Consider the following 27,664-nt stretch of genomic DNA (forward strand, 5'->3'; position numbering starts at 1 on the left):
TCCTCTTCCTCTTCCTCTTCCTCTTCCTCTTTCTCTCTCTCACTCAGATACATTGTTCTCACTTGCTTCTACATTTGTTTCTCAGAGGTGGGGGTTCAAATGTATGGAAAGTAGGCCCCAGTCTATAAGGGCGCAGGTATGAACACACCACCTCACAGCTCATCACCCTTTGACAGGAATGCCCAGGGGAGCCAGGGGGGAGGGGAGTGAATTCTGAACAATTGGACTGTTCAGTTGTTTTTGCATGTTAAATATAGAAGTTCCTGCCCATCCTTGGGAGATCATGGCCTTCACATATGCACACGACCTTTGAATTGTGCCTACTAAATTATAGCAGGGGACTTGGGTACCCAAGGAATTCCAACTTCTGGGATTACAGTAGTAATTCCTAGTTGTACTCTGGACTTTATTTTGCTAACCGTAATTGAGCAACTGTAAATTACTGCTATATTAATGTGTTAAAGCACTGGGGTAGTCTAATTCTAACTGGTAATTAATTATGTTTGCCAATTATCTGTTTGAAATAAATATGTGTCTGAACAGCTATTGAAACTGTTAAATTGTACAGATATTATCATGACGGCTTTGTACTGTGGAATGTGCTTAATAAAAAAAAGTTTGACCTTTGTCCAATAAATTGCTAAGTAATGTCAGTAAATCAAGATGAGTATTATGCAGTACACCTGACCTGGCTTCATGGCGATTGTTACTTCAGCTACTAATTCAAAGCCAATACTCTCAATAAAGTGTTGCAGTATTCCGCTGTTCTGTTACATTTTTCAGAAAAAACAGTTTTGTACTATCAAGAATTAAGAGACATACCTGAGGGTAGATTTTCAAAGTCATCTGCTCTATAGGTGAAGCTAACTCGATGATTCTGGCCTGTGGATTCCTCACCTCACCTTCTCTCCCAGAAAGCTCTAAGAGCTGAGGACTCCTCACCATCAAATCTGCATGGTGGATGTGCATGAGTTCTGCAAACTAAGAAAATGGCCTCAGGTACTTCCAGGTGAGAGGATCCTTCCTCTTGAAACGGTGTGAGTGATGGAGGTACAGGTGCAGGAAGTGAGCTTGCCGTGACAGTAAGCTTTTGAATGAAATGGAACAGTATTATGATGGACTTACCCATGAGCTTGAATAAGAAAACTAATTTACAAGCCTAAAAGAGTACAGGGTGCTACTTCTCCCTTTCTGGTGATCATTCCATGCCGTTCTTGTTTAGTGGCTTAGTATTTGGTTATAAGGATATATCTTTTTGCCAGTTCAATTGAGAGTGGAGATTGGCTTGTTTTTAGCCCAACTGTTAAATATAGTAAGCTGTTCCCCATGGTTTGGGCTAGTCCTTAGGAACAGCAAGGGATGAACTCCCAGTGTGTGTGTGGGGGATGGGGGGGCGAGTATATAGTAGCTTGGATTATGTACTGGGTAGTTTTATGTTAACTTGACACAAATTAAAGTCATCTGACAGGTGGGTACCTCAATTAAGAAAATGCCTCCATAAGATCAGGTTGTAGGCAGGCCTGTAAGATGTGTGTTTTTTTTTTTTGTTTTTGTTTTTGTTTTTTGTTTTTTGTTTTTTTGCTTTTGGGTTAGAAAGATAATTTTCTTAATTATTGATTGATGGGAGAAGGCCCAGCCCACTGTGGATGGTGTCATCTCTTATTGGTGGTCCTGGGTTCTATAAGGCAGGCTGAGCAAGCCATAGCAACACCACTCGATGGCCTCTGCAAATCCATGACCTCTGTCAACTCCATGGCCGCTGTCAGCTCCTGCCTCTAGGCTCCTGCCTCTAGGCTCCTGCCCTGTTGGAGTTCTTGACTGACTTCCTTCGTTGATAAACAGTGCTGTGGAAGTGTAAGCCAAATAAACCCTTTCTTTCCCAACTTACTTTTGGGTCATGATGTTTTATCACAGCAGTAGAAACTCTTAAAGACAGAACCTGACCTTTTCTTCCATAGCTGGTGAGGACTCCCTTCCTCCATACCTTCCGTCCATTCTTCCCAAATGCTGCAGCTCCTCGAGCTGGGGATTTGAGGGTTCTGTTGTACTCCTGTTCCATCAGAGATAGCTGCCCTGCCATTCCAGCCTGCTCGTCTTCTAAATAATAAAGAGTCCAATGGGACATTTGCTTCATGATCCTCCTCCTTGTTAGTTTCTTGGCATTCTTGGTTGGGAGGTCTTTGCTTCCTGTCTGACTTGCTACTCAGGAAGGCACATGGCAAGCTCCAAAGACTCTGCAAGAATGCAGATCCAGTGATGCCAGAGCTGATTTCTCGGTATCCCGGAAATGGAGATATGTACTCACCCGACTTGCAGAAGCACTTTTTCTTTAAGATGTATTTTTAGTTTGTCCTGGGGTTCCTATCACTAATAAAACACCATGATCGAAAGCAACCCGAGGAAAGGTCTGATGGAGGTTTCCTACTCTTGGGTCACACTCCATTACTGAAAGGAGTCGGAGCAGGAGCCTGGGGCAGGAACTGAAGCGGAAGCCGTGGGGTACTGCTGCTTATTGCATGGCTCTTCCTGGCTTGTTCAATTTTTCTTCCACCAAGACCTTCTGGCCACAGTGGGGCTCTGGCCACAGTGGGGCCCTGACCACAGTGGGCTGGGCACGCCCACATCAATCTTTAATCAAGAAAATGCCCCACAGGCTTGCCTACAGCCAGACTGTACCGAGTGGAGGCATTTTCCCAGATGAGGCTCCCTGCTCTCAGATGACTAGCTTGTACCAAGCAGCTCAAACTAGCCAGCACTGTCTGCTGCCTCTATTTATGTCTGTGCACCAAGTTGTGCAGTGCCTTCAGAGGCCAGCAGAGGGCATTGGGTCCCCTTGAACTAGAGTTACAGACAGTTGTGAGCCACCATGTAGGTGCTGAGAACTGAACCCGGGTTCTCGAAGCCACCTCACCAGTCTTTGACAACTTGTTTTTTTTTATTTTTAAGCCAAACTCTCCACCAGCTTGTGTCTGAACTAGTGGGTTAATAAGCATTTTTAGTGATCTGCTGATACACTGTATCAGTGAAGGATTTGGGATTATAGAGGAAAAGGACAAGAAAGATTATAGGCCTCCTAATATCTAAAGTATAGAATAGGCACTCAGCGTGTTGGTAAAGAGGTATTTATTGGAAGACCAGAGGAGCAAAGAGCCAAGAACTGGATTCCACAGTTTCCCATTGCCGGGCCTGCTTCAGATGGACTTGGGATGCCCCTGTTGCAGGGCAGGGTTTAGGTGTGGGTTGGCTTGGTCTCTATGAAGAGACTAGCATTACTCTGCAGAGCTCCAAAGTCTCCAGACTCCTGCAGGCTTCTTGGACTAAGCTGTCTAGTACCCAGTGGGTACTCAGCTATCACGGGACAGATGGCCATCTGTCTTAGGGTACCAGCATCTGCTTGAGGAAAGGGCAGGGGCCCTTGAAATTTTTTGTTTTTGAAATGGCCTCTGTAGCCTAACCAGTCCTTGAACTCAGAGCAGTCTGTCTCTGCTCCCAAATACTGGGATCAAAGGCATGCCCCACAGTGCCTGCCCTGGGCCTCTGATCATCTAGTTCACAGATCTAAGAGCAGGGCTGCTTAGGCATAGCTGTGTGAACGTGGCAGGGCAGGCAGGCAGGCAGGCAGGCATAACTTCACCCTGGTGGATTCTCAGCTGTGAGAGTTGAGAGTGGGATCACTGCTCCCTGGCTCCCACTCACCTCCGATCCTCTCCAGGAGCCGTTTGGTTCTGTCACTGGCTCTGAGACTTCAGAGCAGGCAGGCCTGGGAGAACCCAGGACTTAGAAGACCCAGGTTAGGGTTTTAGGAACAGCCCAGCCTAGTGTCCTAGAGGGCCCCCCTGCCCCGCCCATCCTCAATACCCTTGGTGCCAATTGACATCTCTCTAACAGGCTGTGTGCTTCCTGCAAGGGCTACTCGGCTAGCCACTGGTGAGGAAAGGGCAGCTTTGGGCCTAGAGCCCTCCCCCTGGACCGGAGCTGCCATCTGTGTACAGGAAGGCCAGTGAGCAAGGACATTCATTGCCTGGAACCTGAGCTTTCATAACTAGGAAACAGTATTTTAAGAGTGCTGTACCTAAAAATGATGCCTGGGAGCTCCATCGGTGGCATTTAATACCTGAGACTCGGTCAGGCCATAGTGGTGTCTGGGATGGCATGGAAGGGGGCACAAGTACTCAGGCCAGCCTAGAACATGAGCTGACGGTCCCAGGTAAGGACTTTCCCCCCACAATGGAGCCCCGAGTTTGCAAGCAGGGCCTAGGCTGTACATTATGTCTTATGGAAGAGATGGGAGAGTGCATTGCCTGAATTTTCTTCTGGTCATGTTGGTAGCCACAGATGACATCTCTAAGTGGCCCTTGCTTCTCTCTCTCCATGCTCCATGGGTGCCATTGATGCCAGCAGAGCCCCCCCCCCCCACCCCATCCCTTGCAGGGGAACCAGGCCTCAGGCTGTGTGGTCCCTCGTGCTGGCAGACCGTCTGCTCATCTCTTCTCCTTCCCTTCCACATCCTTGACATGCAGTTTGTTTTTGTTTTGTTGTTTTTGTTTGTTTTGAGACAGGGTCGCACTGTGTAGCCCAGGCTGGTCTTGAACTCACAGAGATCCATGTGCCTCCTGAGTGCTGAAATTAAAAGCGTGTGCCACCACATCTGGCTTCTGGCATACATTCTTTTTTTTTTTTTTTTTTTTTTTTTTAAGATTTTATTTATTATGTATACAGTGTTCTGCCTGCACACATCCCTGCAGGCCAGAAGAGAGCACCAGATCTCATTACAGATGGTTGTGAGCCACCATGTGGTTGCTGGGAATTGAACTCAGGACCTTTGGAAGAGCAGTCAGTGCTCTTAACCTCTGAGCCATCTCTCCAGCCCTGGCATACATTCTTGATCAATAATGTATGTGATGTGCCTGGGCCAACGCTCAAGATGTGATTGAGTGCAAGGGGTGGGGTACTCAGGCATCAGGCTCTGTCCTGGGCTAGTGAGCTGGGTGTCTCCTGTCCCAGTTCAGGAGAAGAATGCTGAGATCGATAATAAGGAAAACCATGGGAGGTGGCAGGGGTGGGGTAAGGTGGGGGTGAGGGCTTGCCTGTGGCAAGGGAGAGCAGGTGACAAGGCTCCCTTCCATATTGGCTTCATGTCTCCCATGTACCATTCAGTGGTGCTGTAACAGAAAGGGGACATGGTCCCACTCTCATGAAGCTTGCATTACAGTAGTCCCTGTACCTGCTCCCGCATGTCAAACACAGAATGGCAAGCTAAATTAGGATGAATGAGAGAGCTGTGAGCAGATCACGTGGGCAGAGGTGGAGGAGGTTTGGAGCACCTGACCAAGACTTCAATGGTAAGGAGTCAGGTACAAGCTAAGTCAAGAAAAGATGTTCCTGATGAGGCTGTGGGGATGCAAAGGCCCTGAGGTAGGAAACCCCTGGAGTGGACATCCAGTACCCTAGGAACGAGAAAGGAAAATTTGGGGGAGGGGTGTGTGGACAGGTAATGCTTTTGAGTTTGAACAATGGAGTTGTTCACAGAGGGGCTGACCTGAGAACTGCCTAGAAAAGGGGCTTGTGCTTGCTCCCGAGTCTGGAGGGACATGGGGTTTAGGAGAAAGGAGGGTAAGCCTCGGTACAGACAGAACCAGAGTGCAGGCGTCTCCCTGGGAGCAGTGGCTGTCTGCTGCTCACACACTGGACACCTAATCTCACCTCATACTCCTTCCAGAACTCCGGGATCTTGTGGCAGCCTCCAGCCTCTCCCTGGGAACGTTCCTGAGGCCCATCTGCACAAACAGCCCAGGGCCAGGTCTGCACCTCAGGAACAGGAGATAAAAGGGGCCGTGGGGACTTTTCCACCAAAGGCAAAAGCAGTTTGTAGAATGGCTGTGAGGTTTTGTTTCAGGAAATTTCATCATGTCTCTAAGGGGGGGGGCATGGAGGAGGGGTGGAGGAAAAATGGAGAGAGAGGGTGGAAGGGGGGGTTGGTCCCAGACTTCCTTGCTCCTTTTCATGTTGGTAATACAGGTGGCCCAGGTCAGCCTCAGGTCAGCGACAGTCGGCTCTTTAGTGTTCCTCTGTGAATACCTCATTTCTGTAATAGTTTTTCCTTTAAAAACAGCTCTGCCTTCTTTGGCAGATGGTGACATTCCATTAGCATATGGAATATTTTTCAAAGCACACCCAAAAGTGTGTCTCTTATGGAGGAGCCAGAGTAAAAGCATGCACAGGCTTGAAAAGTGTGTTGTAGCCCCTTGGCATGCAATGGAAGGGCACACTCCCCCTGCCCGGGCACCATCGTCTCTGGTCCTCACCTGAACCAAGAAGAGAACTGCTCCTGAGGGTAGCCTGCCAGATCTGCCGGACAGGCACAGCCACAGAGCAGAACTAGAAAGGTAACCAGAAGACAAAGCACAGCTGGGACCTGGCAGCATTGCCCAGGTGGCCTCAGAGGTAGTGACATGCCCTGATTGGCTCTGATCAGCCTGGGGTTCCGTGAGCAGCTTCGCTGTTGTCTTCCCAGGAAAACTCATCTGCCACCTAAGGTTGGCCAATCTCTTGCATACACCAATGAGATCAGGCACTTCCTTGCCAACACTCCAGCAGCTACTACTGTCCTCAAAATCTCACAGGAACTCTGCTATGGGCTGTAAGGCTCTCACTCCTGCTATTTTGGATCAAGCTTCTCTGCCCTGCATACCAGCTGCAGGAGTGTTTGCCATCTCTGTCCCTGCCTCTGGACTTTTGCACATACTGTTCCTCTGCCTAGTACTCATTTCTCTCAGCATGTGCATGGCTGTGTGCATGGCTGTGTGCATGGCTGTGTGCATGGCTGTGTGCATGGCTGTGTGCATGGCTGTGGTTTCCTTCTCGTTCAGGTCCCAGCTAAAAGCCTTCTCCTTCGAGAAGATTTTCTGAGCATGAGTCCAGTGCTGTCCATCAACAGTCTATGTCACTGTCTAGTACATTCTGTATTGCTTTTAGTACACGTCTTACTAATAAATTTTGTTTGTTTGTTTTTGGGACAGGGTTTCTCTGTGTAGCCCTGGCTGTCCTGGAACTCGCTCTTATAGACCAGGCTGGCTTCCAACTCAGAGATCTGCCTGCCTCTGCCTCCCAAGTGTTGGAATTAAAGGTGTACGTCACCACCTCCTGGCTTCAAGATAGACTTCTTGAAGGCCTACTATGTGCCACATGCAGAGCTGGGAAGGGTCAAAACAAATCCCTGCCCTTATGACACCTACATTATGACAAAGGAAGATAGACAATGGATGTATCACAGTCTCTCTTGCTGTCTTCAGGTACCCAAATTCCAGCATACTCAGCCCCATTCTGTACAATGGCTTAGTGTTTGTACAGGACCCATGCATCATCCCAAGTGCCTTCACTCATCTCTGGATTCCTGATAAAAGCATTACACAGGCTGCTGTGACCTATACTGCTTAGGACACAGTGACAAGGTGTCTGCACAGGTGTGAAACAGACGCACCTCCCTCCCAGCCTCACATTTCTACCCAAGGTAAGTGCAGAACCTGTGACCCGAGAGGCCCAGCTTTTTACAACTGTATATAATTCCTAGCCAGAAGCATGACCTTGAGGACAAGACTCCTATTTGTTTTGCTCAGAGACAGAGCCCAAGGCATTGTGGTTAGCTGGAAGGATGCACCACACTTGATAAACAGTCTTGAGACATAGGCATTGGCAATACTCTGCTAGTGGAACAGCAAATATTTTGGGTTGTGGTGTGTCATTCCTCATCTGCTCCAGTATCCTCAGAGGTCATTGCTGTCCACCCATTTAACAGATGGGCAAGTGAAGTCTCAGAGACAGGATAAATAATTTGATGGAACCCTTAGTTGTCAGTGACTGAAACACAGGATCACAATATCATTTACTTCCCCCTTGAGGCTGGCTCTATTCTGTTTGAACTCCTTGCTGCTACAATGCTGGCTCAGGGGCAGAGTTCACAGTGTTCTCAAGCAGATGGTCTAACCTGTTGTGGAGACAGGCTTGCAGTCCCACCTCATTATCACTGGGTGCTCAGGAAGGAGAGGACTTGGTGGGAAAAGAGCTCCTTGGTCAAAGCTCTTTTTGCAAATGGGACTTACAAATCCTCCATGCCTAAGAACACTGAGACTTAGAAAGGTGGCATCTAACTTGTCACAGGGCAAGCAGAGAGGATGAGAAGTGACATGTTTTATAGTCTCAGGCATTTGGATGATTGATGATGGTTGGTGATGTGGTAATGATAGTTGATGGTCATGTGATAATGGTATGGTGGTGGCCATGATGGTGATGGTGATTGTGGTGATAATTGTGATGTGGTGATGGTGATGATGGTGGTAATGGTAATGACAGTGATAATGGTCATCATGGTTTGAATGTAAAGCACACCGCCCCATCCCCTGTGTTTGAACACTTGGTTCCTAGTTGGTGGTATTTGAGGAGGTTGTGGCACCTTCTGGCTCTGGCCTGGTGGTGTGGGGCCATATAAATAGGCTTTCAGGAGTATAGGCTGACTCCACTTCTGGTCATTCTCTGTTTCCTGATCTGCCAAGTTATAACAAGCCATGCCACAAGATCTCAATGCCATGGATGGACCCCAGCTCCCATGGTCTCCCCTGCCATGATGTACTACATCCCTTATAAACAAGCAAACTTGCTCTGTACTCATGTCAGAAATGATTCTATCATGGTGATTAAGAGAAGTAACTAACATAGTGATGGCATTTAGTCATGATGATGGCAGTAGTGATGGGGGCAGTGATGATGATAGGATTCCTGATGATGTTGCCCATGGTGATGGAGCTGCTGATTTTGATGATTAAAAACTGAAAGTCCTTTGTTGGAGCCCATTTAGATTTCCTAGTGGCTTTATCTAGCAGGTCTGCATGATCAGACCACGGGCCTGGGTACTAGGTGTTTGGAAGGGTCTACACTTGGCTGTATCCACCAAGGGGGAGGTCTTTGCTCCTCCCCTTGGCATTGTCATTAAAAGCCTTTTGGAATAAAGTTCTGGGCCAATGGATAAGGATCCAGGCCCTCCCGAGGCTCTCCTGTGTTTCTGTCTTTCCTCTTGTCATTTAGGTCTCTCTTTCTGCCCAATACTTCTCACTTTTCCCTACTCAAGAGTACCCTGGGTCATTAAAGTGGGGCTGGTCCCCCACAGTCCTTGGAGGTATATGAATATGGGCATTGATTCCTCCAGGCACTCCTTCACACAAACCTTCCTCATCTCTTTCCCCTTGCAAAGTGGTCAAGGTTGATGTTGGCATTAATGGATATGAGACTGAGTCCTGATCCTGCCACTGAGAGGCCGAGTGACCTTACATGAGTCACGTAACTCCAGTGAGCCTTGCTTTCCTCAGTCGCAGCACAGAGTGGAAGGAGAAGTGGACACGCATTTTTGTGACTCTGCAGGAAATGATGATGTACTTGAGGCAAGGAGCTTTGTGCCAGCCCAGAGGTCCTGTGGACCAGATGTACTCCTCTGCATCCTTGTGAAGCTTCAGCATCAGGCTTTGTACATCACAGGGCCTAGGGAACACCCCTGAACTCAGAGTCCTTGGTGGAAGGGTCTTGAAGCTAGGCTCAAATTCTAGTCCCTTAACTTCTTGTCATGACACAGGAAGGAACATCACCACTCAGGAGGCCCCCAGTCATCTCTGGCAAATGGGTAGGAGTGGGGTTGATACCTCCTGTATTAGTTAGGGTTTCTGTTGTGGAATAATCTTTCTGTACACTGTGAAGATTTGTCATGTAGTTTGGTTTAATAAAAAGCTGAACAGCCAATAGCTAGGCAGAATTTTCAGGACAGAGAGGATGCTGGGAAGAAGAAGAGAGGGGACGTGGAGTAGCCAGACAGACAGAGAAGGAGCAAGACATGCGGGAGGACAGGTAAATGCCATGAGTCACATGACAACATGTAGACGAATAGAAATGGGTTAAGTTCTAAGAGCTAGTGGGACAAGCCTAAGCTACAGGCTAAACTTTCATAATAAGAAGTCTCTGGCTGGGCAGTGATGGCACACGCCTTTCATCCCAGAACTTGGGAGGCAGAGGCAGGCAGATCTCTGTGAGTTCAAGGCCAGCCTGGTCTACAAAGTGAGTTCCAGGAAAGGCGCAAAACTACAGAGAAACCCTGTCTCGAAAAACAAAACAAAACAAAACAAAACAAACAAACAAAAAAGTCTCTGTGTGGTTATTTGGGAGCTAGCTGGCAGGACAGAAAAGTCCACTTACTGGTTTCTGTTGCTGCAACGGAACACCATGACCAGAAAGCAAGTTGAGGAGGAAAGGGTTTATTCTACTTACACTTCCACTGCACTGAAGGAAGTCAGGCAGGAACTCAAACTGGGCAGGAACCTGGAGGCAGCAGAAGCCATGGAGGGTGCTGCTTGCTCACATGGCTTGCTCAGCCTGCTTTTATTATTGCTGTTGGAGTTTTGTTTTGTTTTGTTTTTCGAGAGAGGGTTTCTCTTGACTGTCCGGAAACTCACTCTGTAGACCAGGCTGGCCTTGAACTCATAGAGATCTGCCTCCCAAGTGCTGGGATCAAAAGTGTGTGTCACCACAGCCTAGTCCAAAGTCTGCTTTCTTGTAGAACCCAGGACCACAGCCCAGGGATGGCACCACCCACCATGGGCCGGATCCTCCCCCATGGATCACTAATTGAGAAAATACCTTACAGCTGGATCTCATGGGGGCATTTCCTCAACTGAGGCTCCTTCTTCTCTGATGACTCTAGCTTGTGTCAAATTGACACAAAACCAGCCAATACATCTCCCTTGCAGGCTTGTGGATTAGAGGTGCTGTCTGTGAGATGCTTAGCATGCAGTAGATCTGTGACTAGGTTATACATAGGAGACTTGGCCCATGGCCAGCACAGGCTAACCTCAGAGAGGTTGGTGTCCCGCTCACCATTCCCTTTCTCTAAGGACAAATAACTGGGAAACATTCTTAGAGAAATATCTGTAAACTTTCCACACCAGGAGCCATGTGCTGTGGATATCACTCTGTATAAATAAAGTGCTGATTGGCTAGTAGCCAGGCAGGAAGGATAGGGTAGGCAGGACAAGGAAGAGGAGGAGGCTGGGAAGAGGAAGGCTGGGAGAAGACACTGCCAACCGCTGCCATGAGAAGCAACATGTAAAGATACTGGTAAGCCACAAGCCATGTGGCAAAGTATAGACTAACAGAAATGGGCTAAATATAAGAGTAAGAGCTAGACAACAGTAGGCCTGAGCTAATGGCCAAGCAGTTTAAATAATATAAGTGTCTGTATGATTATTTTATATGTGGGTTGTGGGACCACAGGGGCTTGGTGGAACCTGGAGAGAAGCTCTCCAACTACAAATGGTGCCCAACGTGGGGCTCAAAACCATGACCCTGAGATTAAAAATCTCATGCTCTACTGACTGAGCCTACTTGTCTCTCTCAAGTTCGCGGCAGCCTGCTGGTTCGAGCTACTATGGCGGGTTCCTGGCATGTGCGTCTGACCTGCAGTGTGGCGGGAATGAGGAGTCTACAAGCGGCACTTTTCTTTGCTGCATGTAGATTTAGCCTTTGCTAGTTAAAAAAAAAAGTTTCTGGGCTATGCACTGCTTTGATAGAACTGCTTCTTATAGTTGATGTTACACATGGCTCCAGACCCAGAGCTGGCGGTAAACTGTACCACCGCCATGTTGGGAAGCTGAGGTGGGCGGAGCCAGCAGCCACAGTGGCATTTCAGTCTTACAAAGATAGATATTACACAGAGAATCTGGTTTGTGTTGTCTTTGGGATTTTTAACTACAAAAAAGATTTGATCGTAAAAGCTGTTGAGTTAAACAAATATGTAAATTTTAAAGGTACCTTGACTTCAAAATTTGGATATAAGGATATGTTGCTTTGGAAAAGAGTCTCTGCTTTGTTTCCACAGAAAGCCAGAGGCTATGGATTTGTTCCAGATTAAGATACTGTCTCTTTAAGGACTTTTTTAAAACTATGTATTTCTTTATATAACTGTATATATCACCTGAAAGGTCTCTGATGACACCATGGCTCAGATGATCCGACATCCAAAATGGTTTCAAGGCAACTGGCTCAAAAGTTTACCCTCACGGACTACTCTGTAATCCTAAAATTTTCTTTATGTTCCCATAAGATACAGCAACCCCCTCCAGCAGGAAGTAGTAAAAAAAACTACGCCCAAATTCCCAGCTAGCTTTAGAGATGGAATTGGCTCACTCCTTCTCTAAACCCAAGCACATTGTTAAAATAAAAGGTTAAGAGATTCTTGTGTCCCAAATCAGAAGAGCCCTCTGGTGTGGGACAGAGAAAAACCAATATTTTATTTAAAACAGGTTGATTATAAATGCAATCTCTTTTTAAAAATGAAAAGGGGATATGATATAGATATGATAGGATGAAAGGGTAGATTAATGAACTTACTTCTAAAGAGCAACAACTCATTTAAAATGTTTTACATTGGTATAGATTTTAGTCTATTGATACAAACTTAAAGTTAATTTTGTTATACTGTGTGTATATTTCTACTCGTGTTTAGGTATTTTGTTTGTATAGCTCATTTTAAATTGAAATGGATAATTAAAAATAGATTAGTAACTAGTCATCTCTGATAATCATACTCCTAGCCATGTTAGTTAAGTCTTCTAGATACACATAGAGATATTTCAGATAGATAGGTAATCTTCAAATACTTCAAAGACCTACAAAATATGGCATTTAAAATACTTTTAAAATTTAGACTTTCTGGACAGTGAGACATGTCTGCTCCTGGCAGCACTGATTTCCTTCAGAGAGGAGGATGGGCATTAAAGACACTTCATATCTTATCTTCACCTTGGCAAAAATAGCCATTTGGGCAAGAAACTGTTCTTGCCTGGACTGCTTGATCGACTGGACATGCAGGACCCATAGAAAGGTGACCACTAAACTTTACTTGACAAAATGGTCCTTCAGGTTCCTGCTTCGCAGAGGAAACTGCCAGACATTCTACAGGACACTAAAAAAAGTGACCGAGAGACTCTAGCCCTGTGGGCTGAAGACAAATGCCCCAACTTTACAAAGGAACATTAGGTGACTGTCTAGGCTGCCAGCTGTCTCTGTCTACCCTGAAATACTCCCAAAAAATGCTTGCATCCTTCTCCAGGTTCTCAGGTAATATTATATCCTTCTGAGGTCTTTGATGTGGTTGAAGGCTAGATAGTTATAATTTCCTCAGTTATGATAAAAGATAAGTTAGATATAAAACCTTAAACTCACAAATATAAGATAGATAGGATATCTTCTTTAATATTGTAACTATAATTCTTGCTTGATAATTGTTTTGTTATCTGTAATTTTACTATGTAAAAGTTAGCCCTCCTTTTTTAACAAAAAAGAAAAGGGGAAGTGCTGTGGATATCACTCTGTATAAATAAAGTGCTGATTGGCTAATAGCCAGGCAGGAAGGATAGGGTAGGCAGGACAAGGAAGAGGAGGAGGCTGGGAAGAGGAAGGCTGGGAGAGGACACTGCCAGCCGCTGCCATGAGAAGCAACATGTAAAGAAAGATACCGGTAAGCCACAAGCCATGTGGCAAAATATAGACTAACAGAAATGGGCTAAATATAAGAGTAAGAGCTAGACAATGGTAGGCCTGAGCTAATGGCCAAGCAGTTTAAATAATATAAGTGTCTGTATGATTATTTTATACGTGGGTTGTGGGACCGCGGGGGCTTGGTGGAACCTAGAGAGAAGCTCTCCAACTACAGCCATGGTTAGGGAGAAACAAGTTTGGGGAGAGAAATGGCTGGAAGCATTCTCAAGGGCCTGTGGCATCCAGATGCCTGCCTTCCATCTGGAATGTTCATTTCTCAGCTACAAGCTCTGGCCTGTGAAAATGCAGCCTTGGTTCTAGAACGTAGATGAAGGCTGGCTTCTGAACACCCCTCTCTGCCCCCTCCCTCCCACCGCCATGAATTTCAAGGCAGACCACAAGGTGCAGCCACTTTTCAGCTCAAATTCAAGCTATTAAACCCTCTTGATTTGGGTTCATAACTCAATCCCCTTCAGGTGTGACCTCCCCTCCCTCTCAGGGTAGCAGTGGGGTGAGGTTTGATGGGAATGGGGTCCACTTCTCTCCTGGCTTCTCTTCTCTCTAACCTGGATGACTATTCCACTAAGAGGTGGCCCTGACTCTGTCTGGAGCTGGTCCCATGATGTACTGTGAAGTCTGCTCTGGAAACTGTTCAGGAAGTGTGATGGTTTGAGGCCCTTCTCTGGTCTCCAAAAGCACCAGTACCCACAATTCCAATTCTCTGCTCTCAGGGTAGAGACATGTCTGCCTCCGGTATTCTAGCTGTTGCCTTGGCAAAGCCCGAAGGCTCTCATCCTACACAGGCTGTGGCCCTTTCTGGTAGGGCAGCCACCAGTCTATTCTGCCAAGCTTCATCCCTAGGGGTGGCCCTTGCTTCATTGGGGAGGGAAGTGCACTTGAACTTGGGTTTTCTGATTTCAAACTTGTCTTCCTTTTCCTTGTGGCCAGTCTTAGGAAGAAACCCAAGTTCTAGTATGGGAGAGTTTGTGCAGTAGTTCACAGGAGACTTTGCCTGTATCAACAGAGATCCAGAGAGGGACAGTGATTTACCCAAGGTCACACAGCTACCAAAGAAGGACCATACTGGAATTCAATTTTCCAGCATCCACCCCATTACTATTTATGGTCCCAGCCCTTCATGGCCACTTGGCCCAAGCCTAGGGATGACACAGATGTCCACTGGACGTCATTATTTCTCTACCAAAAGCAAGGTAGGTGTTTTCCTTGGCAGGGAACTAGGATTTCCCTGCTTCCCCAGGCTAGAAACTTGTGTTTGGGATGCTCAGGTGTGGCTCCTCTCCTTCTGGCTCCGAGTCAGGAGGTAAAGCCTGCTTCCTGTTTTCCTAGGGTGGGGATGGTCGGTTTGCAAGCTGTGTCTCCTCCCTCCCTGGCCTCTGACCCCTACGACCTTTCTTCAACCCTTCCACCTCCCTCCTGCCTCTGCCCAAATCCCGGGCTTGGAGAGCCATCACTAGCTCTCCTGTCTCCATTCCCCAAGCCCTCACACCCACTCCTCCTCACAGGAAATGCAGGCTTCCAGCCAGTTCAGCTCAGAGTCAGGCTCACAAAACAGCTAGGCTCTGGGTCCTGCCTGCCTGTGTTTGCTGGGAGGATGCTGCAGTTGAAGCAAACAGGAAGTGCTCCTGGATGGAGTGGGAGGGGCGCTGGGCCCAGACTGCTTGCTCATCAGAGTGCCAAGGCTTGAAGGAGCCCACATCGAAGCCCATGAAGTGAACGACAGAGCTGGATAGGAGACAGCAAGCTCATGTCACAGGGGTAAACCTCCTCAAAGTGGACGCCTGGGGTTCTTCCCATCACCCACTGCACCTTAAGCATCCATGTAGAGGAAAGGCTTGGGGAAACCAAAGGGGCTGCTCTGAGCTTGCCAGGAGAATGAATGAGGGTGTTTATGAACAATGTTCATTAAGTGGCCAAGAGAGCAGGCCAAAGGGCCAGTGGACATTCAGAGAATGAGTCAAGGGTCCCATCAACCACCAGTACACCTGGTCGGTGCTCAGGGCAGGTAGGGAGGCAGGCATTTTGCCACTCTTCTGCGAGAGGCTGGGGAGGAGGCCGCTAACCACTGGGAAGTGTGTCCCAAAGTTCACACCCACCTCCTCTTTCCACTAAGTCAGTGGTGATCAGGGGCTGGGAAGGGGAACATGATTTCCAAGAACACAGCACGAATAGATGTTAGTGTCCACAAGGAAAGCCAGGATCATTCACTCTGAAGTGTGATCTTCCCAAGGTGGAATTTTCTTATGTTGTGTTTACCTGTGGAATTTATTAGGATGCATTTGGCTGAAAGCAACAGGGTAGCTGACTAATAGAAGCCAGGCAGTCATAGACTGGCAGCCCGAGGGTGACTCAGCTTCTCAGAGTTAACATCGAGAACTCTCTCCCAGAACTCTCTCTTTATTCTATCAGCCTCAATGTATTTTCTTTTGGGTTTTTTGAGACAGAGTTTCTCTGTGTAGCTTTGCACCTTTTCTGAAACTCACTCTGTAGCCCAGGCTGGCCTTGAACTCACAGAGATCCACCTGGCTCTGTCTCCCGAGTGCTGGGATTAAAGGTGTGCACCACCACCGCCTGGCCTCCACGTATTTTCTCTAAGAGTACAGACTATCTCCTAGCCCTAAGATGGCTACCCTAGCTCCAAGCATCACATCTTTATCTACTGTATTCCAGGTAAAAAGTAGAAACTTGCCGTTTATTAAGGAAGGAACTTTCCCAGGGACCTTTGGAGACATCTGCTTGGTCACAACAGGGACACATGACGCACTCAAGATAAAGATTATCCAGTGATGGCGTCTCCTAAGGCTGGACACATCTTGCCCAGTCCTGGAGAGGATTCCCCATCTCCTGTCTGGAAGGCTGTATTCCAGAAGTGGAATCTGGACCTACCTGGACTCAGGCAAGCTCTGCCTGCTTCGGCAGCTGAGGGTGGGAACAGGGACAGGGCAGGCAGAGGGAATAGAGGAAGCTTGCATCTTTCCTGTGTATAAGCTGATAACATGACTGCTCCATCACAAGAGAAGGCTTTAATGTATACACGAGAGAGAGAAAACAGCCAGAGGCATCTGATCAGCCTAGAGCCGAGAAAGAATATGCCCAGCAGACTAAACAAGGCCGGGGCTATCTGTGAGAGAGGGAGAAGAGCAGAGATGTAGAAAAAGAAGAGAGAAAATAAATTAGAATAGCAGGGACTCTGCGAATCTTGAGAATAACTGGATTATACGAAGCGCTGAGTTGTTGGTGGAGGGAAGGGCCAGGAGACTGGTGTGGGGCCTTTGAAATGTACGAGTGCTTGTGAGTAGGGACTGAGGTCCTCACTCTTCTTATGACCTGGCTATTCTTTCTGTTCTCTGAGCTCCAGGCTCCACCAGCCAAGGACCAGCAGGCAGGAGCAGCAGATGTTACTGCCCGAAGGAGCCAAGGAGCCACAGATGAAGCTGAAGCCGCCGTGGCAGGACCTGCCCCCTGCTCCGAGGGTTCCGTCTTTCAGGAGGCCCTAGCACTCGTCCTGCAGCGCCGTCCAGTTCAAATGTTGCCTCTGCCCAGTGCTGGACATGCTGTCTATTGTCAGCAAATGAAAAATACCAATATGTGTGTTTCTCTCTCCTCCTTGGCTGCTAAATCCAGGGCCAAATGTATGTTATGCAGGTGCTTGGGGCTGGCTCTCAGTGCCTTAAGCATCCTTTCCTGTCCTCTCCTGTGAGGGGCCCTGTTCCCTGACTCATGCCCTGCTCAGAACCTCAGGGCATCAGGGGCCTAGCTCAGTCTGGGGAAGAGTCCCCAGGAGATGCTTATTAGGCTCCTTCCTGCCCAAAGCTCAGCCTAGACAAAGCAGGACGAACTGGGCCAGGAAGGCCGAAAGCGCACGGCTTGGCCATCTCGGGGACCACTGAATCACAGCCTGGCTGTTTTTCCACTGTCAAGGGGTTTCCAGCTGCGGGGAGAGCCGCCCTTCCTGGATTAATGGCTTGGGTGTCAGGTGGTGGGAGGAGGTCTGCTGACATCTCGAAGGGAAGACAGCAGTGTTTTAACACTGGGAGGGTAGTCCTGGTTGGTAAGCGGGTGATTTATCTGATGAGCAGTGTTTGGGTTTCCCCCATGGTTTACACTTGAATTTGGGCTGAATGGAGTAGGGATGACAGGGCTTCGAGGAGGCAAGGGCAGAGGTGGCTCTGAGTAGAGGCTGGCCCAGCCACCATCCACACTGCCTGGCTCATCTGTGTATTTGCTCTGCCTCTCATCGGCCCCTTCCGGCCTGGTTGGGCCACTGCACATTTGCTCCCTCTGACTATTTGTGCACCCCCACACTCATCTAGTCTCCAGAGTGATGATGTTTGCAGAGCCACATGCAGGAAGATGCTTGAAGGCCTTTCTCAGCACCAACCTGGGGCTTTCTGCTTCCAGACGTGAGAATTTAACTTCTGTTGTTTATCAGCTACCAGTTTCTAGTATTTTGTTATAGCAGTATAAGCTGCCTAAGAAATGCTTCTTCATAAGATCCCAGACTCCCACAGGCTGGAGAGATGGCTCAGAGGTTAAGAGCACCGACTGCTCTTCCAGAGGTCCTGAGTTCAGTTCCCAGCACCCACATGGTGGCTGATGACCATCTGTAATGAAATCTGGTGCCCTCTTCTATGTACATAATAAATGAATAAATCTTAAAAAAAAAAAAAATCCCAGACTCCCAACAAGGAAGAGTGGACCCACCTGCATCCAAGCAACAAGAAACACCAGTAGGTGGCACTATCCACATCCCAGTACTCAATGTATGCTTCCTATGTGGGAACTCATTTCTATCAATAGCCCTAGGATCTAGATACAGAGGTATGAGCAACTTACCCACGGCCTCACAGCAAACAGATCTTCTCCACCTGCCTCTATCCAGTTCCACTTCTGAAAGGGGCTGGGGCCTCCTCAGAAGAGAAGGGTGCCCAGGGTGGTGGTGAACATTATGTTTAGGGGATACATTGACTGCTCTAGACTTGTCAGGACAAAATGGTTTTTAACTTGTATAAGTCATGAGGAAGTTGCTCCTACCTTGACTGTACCCTGTCGTCAGCTGGCCTGAGACAGACGGCTTCCTGGAGTAGCTGGGCTACTCTTAAAAACTGCTGATTGTTGCAAAATGTTTCGCGGTCTCAGGGTAATGGGTCACACGATTAAACAGGCTAACTGCTAAGTTCTGCTCTTGGGGAAACGCTTGTTGACTTGGATGGCTGAGGCGCCTGCAGGACCAGTGACAGGCTTTCTCCAGTAAGGCTGCACCTCCTAAAGGTCCCAAACAGCACCCCCAGTTCGAGACCAAGTGTTCAAACATGAGGCTATGGGGACACCTCTTTGTCAAACCACCATTGTGTCCGTGGGTGGTCACCAGAGGCTAAATGGCTATGACCATGAAACTACCTCTCTTCCCAGTTCTAGAGGCTGGAATCCAATATCAAGACATCTATAGGCACTCTCTCTCTCTCTCTCTCTCTCTCTCTCTCTCTCTCTCTCTCTCCTCTCCTTCAGTCCCCTGTAGCCTTAACTATACCCAATAAACCCACTCATCATTCATCCATTTTACAGATGGAAAGTTGAGGCTTAAGGAGGGACAGGATTGAGAGCATACTGTCAGGAAAAGGACAGCCAGATTCAAACATGCTCCATTCTCTCTCTCTCTCTCTCTCTCTCTCTCTCTCTCTCTGTGTGTGTGTGTGTGTGTGTGTGTATGTGTGTGTGTGTGTATGATGTAGGCACACAAGTGTATAGAGGTCAGAGGACCACTTTTGGGAGTCAGTTCTCTCCTTCCTTCTTTATGTGAGTTCTGGGGATTGAATTTAGGTCTTAGGATTGGGTTGCCAGGACCACTGAGCCATCTCACTGGCCCCATCCCCTTGCTTCTGAACAGGATGTTGAGTAGAGGGTCTGGAAAGAGAGCTGGAGGGTTGAGATCACATAAGCAAGGCAGGTCCTGAGCTGACACACTGGGGTCTCCACCAGCGAGCTGCAAAGGCAGAGAGAGGCCCAGCGCCCTGCTGACTTTTGCCTGCAAAGAGAATTCTTTTGCTAGTGACTTGCCTGAGCAACTCCGTGAGCTAAAAGAGGACCCCAGGGCCTCTTTACCAGAGGGAAAGGAGAGCAGACATGGCCTGCCCTTGCCAGCACCGGCCTTCTGGGGCAAATAAAATGCAGCTGACATCGGGACACAGCGCCTAAGTTGCACTAAAATCTACCCCGTAAATGGTCTTTTTCCTTGTGAAACCACAAAGGCACGGAGGAAGGTGGCTAGGGCCAGGCAGAAATACTTCTGCAGTGTGGCCGACTCTCCAAGATCAAGGGTGAGCAGAATTTCTGCCCAACAAGTGGGCTCCTTGCTCAGCAAACCTGCACTCCCTGGCCCTTTTTGATGGACTAGGGTTGGCATTTGGGGTGGAGGTCATGGCTGTGCTGGGACTCCAGAAAAGTGAGGCAAGAGATGGGTTTAGAATTCCAATGAAGAACATACTCTCAGGGCAGGAGTTTCTCAGGCGATGGTCAGGAAGCTCTCAGAATCAAGGAGGAGGCATGGGATGAACCTTAAGCAGGAAAAAGGAAACTGAGATGCAAGGACCCTGCTCAGTGGCAGCTCCTTTTATAGGCTGCTGCTGGACCCGTAGCTGTGGGAGAAGTGTTCCCACCACCATACTGCAGGTGCTGGGTCTTGAACCCTCACATGCAGCTGAGGGCCACCACTCACTAAGTGCTTTTGGGCCATTCCTCCTAACGTCCACTCAACCATTGGCAAGACAGGCCCTAAAATGCAGGCTGCCCGGGGAGATTTGAATTTCACACAATAAAAAAATTAATAGAAGAAATGGATATTTATCTTAGACTAGGGCTAGACACCTTGTGCTTGTATTTGCTAGCTCTGCTCGCTCTCTCCCGAGGACTGGACCCTGCCCTAGTGGGTAATGGACAGAAACCTGTCCATGATGGCTGCTTTTCATCACCAGCTGGACACAGCCTTGCGTCGTTGTGAAAGAGGGAACCTCAACTCCAGAATTGTCTCCACTGGCCTGTCAGCATGTCTGTGAGAGATTGTCTTCACTACTAATTGATGTAGGAGAACCCCACCTACTGTGGGTGGTACTGTCCCCTGGCAGGTGGCCTTGGGCTGTAGAAGACCAGGAGCTGACCAGGAGCCAGTGAGTAACATTCCTTAATGGTTTCGGATTCAGCTCTTGCCCTGAGTTCTCATCTTGACTTCCCTCAGTGGTGGGCCGTTGTGGGAGCCCACAGAGACTTCCTGGTCAGAACATTTTCAGGGTCTGAGAATCTGAGCTTGCTTTACCCAACAGGGCTGCATAAGGGGATGATTTGGTTACAGGCATGATTACCAGGCATTTGGAAGGGTCTACACTTGGCGGTACGGTGTGTTTTGATCTTGCAAGTGGGAGGTCTTTTGCCTCATCCCTTGGCATGTTTTAAAAAGCCCTTTTCAATAGAGGACAAGGCTGTTGGATTTTGACCCAGGCCCTCCCAAAGCTATCCTGTGTTTCTGCCTTTCTTCTTGTTGGCTAGGTCTCTCTATCTGATATTTCCTCATTCTTCTCTAGGAAGCCTTCAAAAGGTGGGAGCTGGACTCTCACAGACCGTCTCTTAGTTTTCTTCCTATTACTGTGCTAAAACATCACAACAGAAAGCAATTTAGGGAGGGAAGGGTTTAATTTCAGCTTATAGCTGTAGTCCATCATCCAGGGAAGTCAGGGCAGGGACTCAAGACAGGTCATTTGGAGGCAGGAACTAAAGCAGAGGCCATGGAGGGGTGCTATTTATTGGCATTCTCCTCCTGACTTGCTCAGTTGGCTTTCTTATATGTCCCAGGACCACCTGCCTGGGGATATCACTTCTTGCAGTGGGCTGAGACTTTCCTCATTAATCATCAATCAAGAAAATGCCCCACAGCAGTACATGGTGGTGGTGGTACATACCTTTAATCCCAGCACCCAAGAGACAGAGGCAGGAGGATCTCTGTGAGTTCAAGAGATCTATATTGGGCTACATAGCAAGTTCCAGGCCAGTCAGAGCTACATGGTAAGACTCTGTCTCAAAAAACAAAATGAAAGGAGGGAAGGAGGGAGGGAGGGAGAGAGAGAGGGAGGGAGGGAGAAAGGGAGGAAGGGAGTGAGGGAGGGAATGAATGAATGAAGGAAGGAAGGAAGGAAGGAAGGAAGGAAGGAAGGAAGGCAGGCCTATATGCTTGCCTACAGGCCATTCTGATGGGGCATCATTTTCAATTGATGCTCCTTCTTTCCAAATGACTATAACTTGTATAAAGTTGGCAAACAAACAAACAAACAAACAACAAAATCCCCACCTACCCAGCACGGACTGTGACCTGGAAGTGCAAGCCAGATAAAGCCTTTCCTCCCCACGTTGCTTTGGGTCAGGGTGTTTTGTCAGCCCCAGAAAGGAAACTAGAATGCTAGGTCTTCACCTCTGTTTGGCCAGGACCAACCTCAGGGAACCAGAGCAATCTCATTGTTTGGAGGGGAAAGAGCCCCAAACAGAAATACAGGTGTTCATGAACTAAAGATGACCTGCCATCCCTGCACACCCACACCATGCTGCAGATAGGCAGCGATGGACTACCCATCTCTGCCAGCTCAGCTACAGCCGCCCCTCAGTATCTACTGTGTACCCACTTTGAGCACATGGACAAATAGTGGCTTGCTGCAGCTGCCCAGTATTTGGAGAGAGGATTGTATCACACATTGATCTTCTGTCGCTATAACAACATACCTGAGATAATCACTTTAAGCAGAGGGAAGGTTTCTTTTGGCTCTGTGTGGGATGTTCCATTGCTTTTGGGCCTGTATTGAAGCAGCATGTTATTGTGGGATTGTGTTGGGGACACTGTGGCTCAACTCAGGAAACAAAGAGAGGGTCAGGAGGGACAAGTATGCCGCTAGTCTCTTCAAAGATGTGTCCTTAATGACCTACAGCCTACCAAAAGATTCTACCATCTCCCAGTAGTGCTGAGTTGGGAACTACACCTTTAACACAGGGGCTTTCGGGGGGAGGCTGAGATCTAAGCCACAGTTGCACACATCACTAGCCCAGAACCAGATTCAAATTCCGAGTCTGATTCTTATGGGATGTATTTTTTTTTTTTTTTTGGTATTATTTTGCACACCATAAGATGGTAAGCCATCCTAACTCAAGGACTGTTGGTATTAACTGTAATATCAGTTAGTTATAAAAGCTTTCTTCTCTCTAGGAAGTGATGGGCATGGGAATACTGGTCCACAAGGCTATCCTCTGTTCCCTTCGTAGAACACATAGGCCTCCTGCCCCTCCTGCCCCCTGCCGGTCACCTTGGAGGCAGGCTACTCAGGATCTCCTCACTCCTGTGCTCACTGTGATGAGTGGGCGAAGGAGGGAGCCCACTGACGGTGGAAATGATCTACAGGGCTGCCTGTCTAGACAGGGCTGACCCACTAGACAGGCAGGAAAGCAAACGGGAGTGAGCTTTGGCCAAAGCTGAAACTCAAGACACCCTGAGCCATCCTCTGCTGAACTGGGGCTGTCTGGGCCGTAGGCAGCCTCACTGCTGCTCACTCCAGAATCAAAGGAGGAGTCACGATTCAGGAAAAGCCTGAATTTCGCAGTGAAAACTTTAATAAGGGAAGGGGAGCCTGGATGCCTCCTCTCTCTTACGTCTTTGTGTGGGGGAAGCTGCTAAGAGGAAATTAATATTTTAGCTATGAAAATTGTCTTCAGATCTGCTTTAGAGAAACATCTACTGATTGAAAACATCATTTTTTTGGGGGGGGGCTTTAAATCAAAGGGAACAGGTGCAGGCTGGTAGGCTCTAGAGGGAGTATTTTTCTTGGAAAGCAGCAAAGGTGGCCCAGATAAGGTCCCTTAAAAAGCCAGCACCCTGTCACCTGTCAGGCCTCCATCTGTAGAAGCTGACTAAAAGATTAGTAGAAAAGTGAAAGGAAAACCACTCCTGATGTTTCCAGGGAACATTCTAAGTCAGCGCCTCCCTCTCTCCTTCCCTTCCTCCTTCCCTTTTTCCCTCCCTCCCTCCCTCCCCTCCCTCCCTCCCTCCCTCCCTCCCTTTTTCCCTCCCCTCTTCTCTTCTGATCCTGCCCCAGGACAGCATGCATGCTTACTGCCTTTTTCATAGCATCCATCCTACTCTGCTCATTCCCACGTGGATCCTGCTCTGCCTTACTCTTACTTATGTATTTGGGTGCAATGAACTTCATTGATAGTATGCAAGAGAGTGGGGGTTCCTAAACTCGTCCTCTTTTAAAAAATTATTTAACCTTATTTTATGTGCATTGGTGTGAAGGTGTCGGATTTCCTGGAACTGGAGTTATAGACAGTGTGAGCTGCCATGTGGGTGCTAGAAATTGAACCTGGGTCCTCTGGAAGAGCAGTCAGTGCTCTTAACCGCTGAGCCATCTCTCCAGCCACCACCCCCCTTTCTTCTTCTGGGTGTCTGAGGTGGAAACTGTGTGGGGAGAAGCTCCGTGTTGGGGGCTGAGCTGGGATATGGACTCCTCAAGCAGCCAAGGGTCTCTCTTTTTCTCTGTTCTTGCAGGGGTGGGTGGTCTAGGACTTTCCATTCCTCGGAGGCCATGTGGGCTGTGAGAGCCACCATCCTGTTGTTGTAGCCATATTTGTTGTTGTACCAGGAAATGGGCTTGACAAGGTTGTCACTGAGGGCAGTGCCAGGCCCTTATCAAAGGTAGAAGAGTGGGTGTCACCATTAAAGTTGTAGGAGACATTGGGGCAGGAACATGGGAAGGCCATGCCAGTGAGCTTCCCATCCAGCTCTGGGATGACCTTGTCCACAGCCTTGGCAGCACCAGTGAATGCAGGAGTAATGTCTCAGCAGCCCCACTGCCATCACACCCCAGCTTCCCAGAGGGGTCATCCAGTCTCCTGGTGGCAGTGATGGCATGGACTGTGGTCATGAGTCCTCCACAATGCCCAAGTTGTCATAGATGACATTGGCCATGGGCTAAGCAGTTGGTGATGCAGGAGGCATTGCTCACAATCTTGAGTAAGTTAACTTCTTGGGTTCATGCCCATCACAACATGGGAGCAAGAGGCCAAAATGATGACCCTTTTGGCTCTGCCCTTCAAGTGGGCCCCAGCCTTCTCCACAGTGGTGAAGACCCCAGTAGATTCCACAAGATACCATAGCTCCATTTGATATTGGCAAGATCTTGCTCCTGGAAGATAAAGATGGCATTCCTGCTGGGGACAAGTTTTCCATCCTCAGCCATGACTATGTGGCTGTGGAACTTGCTCTTGGGAGAGTCATACTGGAACATGTAGACCCTGAAGTTAAGGCCAACATAGGAGTCACTGATGGCAAGGATATCCACTGTGCCAGAGCTGAAGGCAGCCCTGGTAACAAGGTACCCAATTCAGCCAAGTCAACTGTGACCTTCACCACCATGATGCGGTTGGCAGAAGTTGCTGCTGTCTCTAGAACAGGGACGAGCAAATGGCCTCTACCCTTAGTCTTTGGAAGACAAGCCTGGCTTCCTCTCTCCACACACACCCAGCACAGCTGGCCCTTCCCTTTGCCATTTTAGTGCCATGGTTTTGAACACTTTGTCTATTTCTGAAGGGGTGTACATTTTTAAAAAATTTCAGTGGACATATGAAATATCATTTGCCACAAGCAAGTCAATTCATGCCCAGGGTGCAATGGTATTTAACATATGCAAATCAATAAGCCTGACTTACCACATCATAACAAAAATCATGGGATCACCCCAGGGGAGCCAAAATGACACTTGAGAAAACCTACTCCTTTCTGATAAAGACTCAGCAAGTTAAGTGTAGAAAGATGCATATAATAAAGGCCACAGATAACAGCTCCCAGCTGATGGCATTCTGAGCAGGGCATGACTGAAAGCATTCTATGATTCAGGACAGGATGAGAGTACCCACCCTTACCACTTTTATTCGATGCAATATTGGAAGTCTCAGGCAGAGCAATATGGCAAGAAAAAGTAACAGGCATCCAGATTTGAAAGGAAGATGTCCGGTTGCTTCTGGTGCAGAGGACATAATTTTATACACAGGAAACTCAAAGAGACAGAGATTCCAATGTCATAAAATTCTCAGAAGTAATATTTGTGTGTGTGTGTGTGTGTGTGTGTGTGTGTGTGTATGTGTGTATGTGCTTGTGTGTGTGTGCATGCATGTGTGTCACACATGCACGTATGTGCACATGTGTTGCAGGCTGGGAGCTTGGCTATATGATACATTTCTGTACTTCCATGACGGAAGTGAGAGGTCAAGGCTGGACAGCAATCCCAACCTCAGAGTTGCATCCACCCTTGAGTCCCCCTTTTACTGTCGCACAAACTTGCCTTCCATGCTATGTGTCTAGGGTGAGAAATGGACCATGGGATACAAAAACTGTGAAACTGCCCAGAAAACACAGCCTCCTGTCTTCAAGAACTAGCCAGAAGTCTATGTTCTGTTATACCAATACACCTTTACTTAGGTCATCTCTATTGTCTGTCTGTCTATCTTCTACTTATATCTCCTTGCCATGGTCGAGGAGGGGGAGTCTAAGTTTTAGTTAGTGATCAAGAAAAGCAGTCAGGGATGGTGTGGTGGTTCAGTGGGTAAAGCGCTTGCTGTAAGCTGGAGTACCAGACTTTGAGTCTTAGAACCTACACACAGGTAGAATGAGAGAACCAACCCTACAAAATTGCCTCCGGCCTACACACATATGTTGTGGTACCCACTTCTCACCAGCCCATATTAAAAAAAGAGAAGTCCTCAAAAGGACCTATTTCCAAGGAAATTTCCAACATGTATCAGTTAACAGTTGCTGTGTAACAAAATCAGCCCCACTCTAATGACATAATATAATATTCATTATCTCACAATTTTTGTAGACATGAAATTTGAGCATGATTTAGTCATGTCTTCTTCAGTTTCTTGTAAGTTACTGTCAGTACCAGAAGGCTGGTGAAGGATCTGTGTCCAAGTTCATATGGTTATTGGCAGGACTCAGATCCTCTTTGGGTGACAGCAGGTGGCTCCACCCAGTTCTTGCCATGTGAAAGTTTTCTTTTCTTTTCTTTTCTTTTCTTTTCTTTTCTTTTCTTTTCTTTTCTTTTCTTTTCTTTTCTTTCTTTCTTTCTTTCTCTTTTTCCTTTCTTTCTTTCTTTCTTTCTTTCTTTCTTTCTTTCTTTCTTTCTTTCTTTTTTTCTTTTTTTCGAGACAGGGTTTCTCTGTAGCTCTGGAGGCTGTCCTGGAACTCACTTTGTAGACCAGGCTGGCCTCGAACTCACAGAGATCCGCCTGCCTCTGCCTCTCGAGTGCTGGGATTAAAGGTGTGCACCACCACCGCCTGGCTCATGTGAGAATTTTCAACATAGCAGCTCATTTCCTAAAGTGCACAAAAGGAGAAGGAAACATGGGAGCCACAGCCCTTCAAAGCTACCCATAGGGGTGAATGCCTACCCAAAGCACCCATAGGCACTGTTTCATTCATTGGAAGCAAGTGCAACGTCCAGTCCCCACTTGAGGGGAGAGATAACAAAGGGAATTATGGGAAACTGTGATGACAGTTCCCTGTCACATAACAGAAAGGTTGAAATGGTAATGATATGCTAACCAATAATAGGCTGGCAAAGAGTGCTGGCATCTATTGAGTGGTTTGGTGAAGCATTTATCTAATTATTCTTTATGAATAAAAACTCAGGAGTCAGATACCAGGGTAAGAACCTGAATGACTAGAGAAGTGGTGAAGAAGCCACCAGTGACCCCCTCTCTCTCCTTCTTCAATCTAAAAAGGCTGAGCATCTTCCTAAGCCCCTTCCTACTGTTCCCTACTGTGTCTATCTATGTAATGGGATATTATTTTAATATAATATTACCTTTTTATGTTGCATTTGTTTAACTCTGTGAAGCTGTGTTACTGTGCCTGTCTAAAACACCTGATGGTCTAATAAAGAACTTGCTAATAACAAGGCAGGAGAAAGAATAGGTGGTGCTGGCAGGCAGAGAGAGAATATAGCAGGAGAAATCTAGCAGCCAGAAAAGGAGGAGGCTCCAGGGGCCA

The 27,664-nt window shown here is 47.7% G+C and overlaps 1 pseudogene; it reads right to left on the reverse strand.

Annotated features, from left to right (window-relative positions):
* Positions 1-5,153: 5,153 nt before the first annotated feature.
* On the reverse strand, positions 5,154-24,998 carry LOC118588621 (annotated as a pseudogene).
* Between the last annotated feature and the right edge of the window lie 2,666 nt (positions 24,999-27,664).

The sequence above is a fragment of the Onychomys torridus genome, chromosome 8 (assembly GCF_903995425.1).
Source record: "Onychomys torridus chromosome 8, mOncTor1.1, whole genome shotgun sequence".
In the NCBI taxonomy this organism is placed as follows: Eukaryota; Metazoa; Chordata; class Mammalia; order Rodentia; family Cricetidae; genus Onychomys; species Onychomys torridus.